This window comes from Trichechus manatus, unplaced genomic scaffold (genome assembly GCF_000243295.1).
Source record: "Trichechus manatus latirostris isolate Lorelei unplaced genomic scaffold, TriManLat1.0 scaffold00046, whole genome shotgun sequence".
In the NCBI taxonomy this organism is placed as follows: Eukaryota; Metazoa; Chordata; class Mammalia; order Sirenia; family Trichechidae; genus Trichechus; species Trichechus manatus.
In genome coordinates this window covers 1,615,942-1,619,134 of record NW_004443982.1, presented here as the reverse complement: position 1 = coordinate 1,619,134, position 3,193 = coordinate 1,615,942, and the positions used below count along the sequence as shown (strand labels likewise).

The 3,193-nt window shown below is 40.3% G+C and overlaps 1 non-coding gene across 1 annotated transcript; it reads right to left on the bottom strand.

Moving 5' to 3' along the window:
- Positions 1-808: 808 nt before the first annotated feature.
- Positions 809-912, bottom strand: LOC111820693 (U6 spliceosomal RNA). The gene has a single exon (XR_002824208.1). It is a non-coding gene; the product is annotated as a U6 spliceosomal RNA (small nuclear RNA).
- Positions 913-3,193: the final 2,281 nt, after the last annotated feature.

The window sequence follows — 3,193 nt, the reverse complement described above, 5'->3', positions numbered from 1 at the left end:
AGTGGAGAATGGTATTAAAGACCAAGATTTGGGACTAGGTACATTGAGCTGTACTTTTAAGAATGAGAGATGAGTCCTATGGGAGCTAGTCAGATAAAGGACAATTGTCCTAGTCATGGGGAAAGAGAAGAGTATAGGGGTTAGAGGATGTTCTCAAGAGCATACATGGCTGCTACAGCAAACATTGTAGGTTGCTCACACAATAGCCTCACATAACCGCCCTCTCTTACTAAAGGAAGGACATAGTTTTTCTTTGCTTAGCCCTGGGAGGTGAATCATTATTGCTTTAAACCAATCATGGTAATCCCATTCACACTTGCCTCATGGGGCCTACTGGTGAGCATGTGACCCAGTTCTAGTCAATGTGAACTTAGGGAAAGTCTGCTGTGAGATTTCTGAGAAAGTCTCTGATAAAAGCTACAAGCCTTGAGGAAAAAAAGAGCCCTTTTTGTTCCCTGCCCCTTTCTTGCTGCTTAGGATGTTGTTTGAGGATGTGATATTTAGTGCTGCAGCAACTATCTTGTGGCTATTCGTTCATTCCATAAATATTTATCGAGTGCTTCCTATGTGCCAGGCACTGTTATAGGTACTAGGGATACAAGTTAAACAAAATAGACTAAAATATCTGCCCTTGTAGATCTTACATTCTAGTGTGGGGTAGAGGCAACAAACACAACAAATCATGCCATAACTTACATGGAAGAAAATGAAATAGGGAAAAAAGAAAGGAAATACCATGGGAGTGGCTTATAATCTTTAATCTTTAATAGCGTTACCAGGGACAGCCCCATTGAAGGAGGTATTTGAGAAAAATACGAAATGTTTCATGAATTAAGATATCGTCTTCATACAGAGGTCGTCTTAATCTTCTCTATATTGTTTCAATTTTAGGGAATATGTGCTGTTGAAGAAAGGGAAGACATTGCTACACAGCAAGATGGTAGACTGTAAAGAAGGAAAGAGCCTGAGTCTTTGATGACATCTTTGAACTGCTAAATTAAGCTACTCTGGAATTGACTTGCTTCCATACTCCTTGTTATGTGCAATAACAAAATGTCTTTATCTTGTAAGTGACAATTAGTCAGATATCTTCAACCGAAAGTATTTTAACTGATACAGAGGTCATTAAGTAAGTTTGTTTGACTGGATCAGGAAGTGGCTATAGGGCCAGCTTTGTGATTCCACTTGTGTAGGATTTGGAAGATCAAAGTGCTAGATTTAGAAAAATAATCATTTTGTAGCCATCAAGGTAAAGAGTGCTTCAGGCAAGGATTAACGGATACTAAACCTAGGAGACATTTTAATGAAAAGCAGGTCATAGACTGGTTAAAGAGGGGCAAGGCTTAAGGCCAGATGTTACCAGGGTTCCCAGGAAGAAAATAACCAATCTAAAAAGTTGAAGATGACCATGAAAATGTAAAGATAGGAATGAAAAAAGGCCCTAGAAGAAGGAATTATTTGGGAGATGGGAAAACACAGGAGGCAGCAAAGTACGGCTTTTGAGATAGAAGACTTACATGGGAGCTGCAACTCTGCTGATTATTGACTGGTTGACAGTGAGCAAGTGGCTTCATCTCTGAGCCTCAGTTTCCTTGTCTCTAAAGTGAGGATGATGATGCCTGTCTTAAGGTAGATGTTGGAGTATTGTTAAGGATTAAATTGTGTCCCCCAAAAATACTTGTTGTAAATCCTAACCCCTATATCTGTGGTTATAATCCCATTTGGGAATGGGTTTTCTTTGTTATGTTAATGAGAGAGTATTAGTGTAGGATGTGTCTTAAGTCAATCTCTTTTGAGATATAAAAGAGATTAAATGAGCAAGTGAGCAAGCTGAGATGGGGGAAGATAGATGCCATGCCACATGAAAATCACCAAGGAGCCAAGGGACAGAAGCTGAAGAGACAAGGACCTTCACCCAAAGCTGACAGAGAGAGAAGCCTTCCCCTAGAGGTGGTGCCTTAATTTCATACTTCTTGCCTCCTAACCCTGGTGGTGTAGTGGTTAAGAGCTACGGCTGCTAACCGAAAGGTTGGCAGTTTGAATCCACCAGGTGTCCCTTGGAAACTCTGTGGGGGCAGTCCTACTCTGTCCTATAGGGTCGCTATGAGTCGGAATCGACTGGACGGCAATGGGTTTTTTTTTTCGGGGGGGGGGGAGTTTAACTGTGAGAAAATAAATTTCTGTTAATTAAAGCCACCCATTTGTGGTATTTTTGTTATAGCAGAACTAGAAAACTAAGACAAAGATTAAATGGAGTAATTTCTATGAAAGTGCCTGGCCTATAGCAGGTTTTCAATAAATAGTAGGGTCTGACAGACCACGACAGTAGTATCTACCTCATTTGGGAGGATTAGACACTACCTGTAAGGTGTTTAGAATAGTGTCTGGCACATAGTATGTGCTCAGTAAATGTTAGTTTTTATTATTAAATGTGACAGAGATATCAAGGAAGATCCTGCATTATAAAAAATTGGTGTACTCTGCTGTACTAAGAACTATCAGAGGAATAATAACAGTAATTAACAAATTGTGACTTAAAGATTTAAAGAGAACTTTTACTGTCCTTCTTCAGAGGCTCTTGGAATGCATTAATTAGGCTTTATAAAACTAAATCCACTTTTCTACAAAGAGGTTAAGTGTTTTACCTATCTGTCTATCTATCTACCTATCTATCTATCTATCTATCATCTATCTTACCTCACGTTGTGATATTGTGAATCAGAACTCAGCCCTTCCCTGACTTTTCTTCTGGTCAAAAATGCCTCTGAATTTCCTCTCATTCTATATAGTACACTAGAATTTTTCCAAATTTGGCTTCTTGCCATTGAAGTGCTTGACCCCAAGTCTCATGTCACCTCTGTCAGGCAAAAGAACTGAGACCTAATCAGGGGTAGAATTTAAAATATTTAACAACTTTGGCCTCAGCAGAAGCTGGGTCCTGGAAGGTCCTCTGAGGTCATTACCCAGTGTTTGCTGGCTCGCAGGGAGATGTGGGGGGAGCCCAGGGGGAGGAACTGGTGTGGTTAAGGCCCAGGGTACTTGAGGGACTTGGGCAGTGGCTATTTACAAACCAGTACTGAAATATATTAATATTTTAGCCTTAGAATTTTATCCCCAGTGCAAACCAGCAGCATATCAGTCCTGGGCCTGGGAGAGTATAGTTAACCCTATATTCAGTGTCCACCTGTAACCC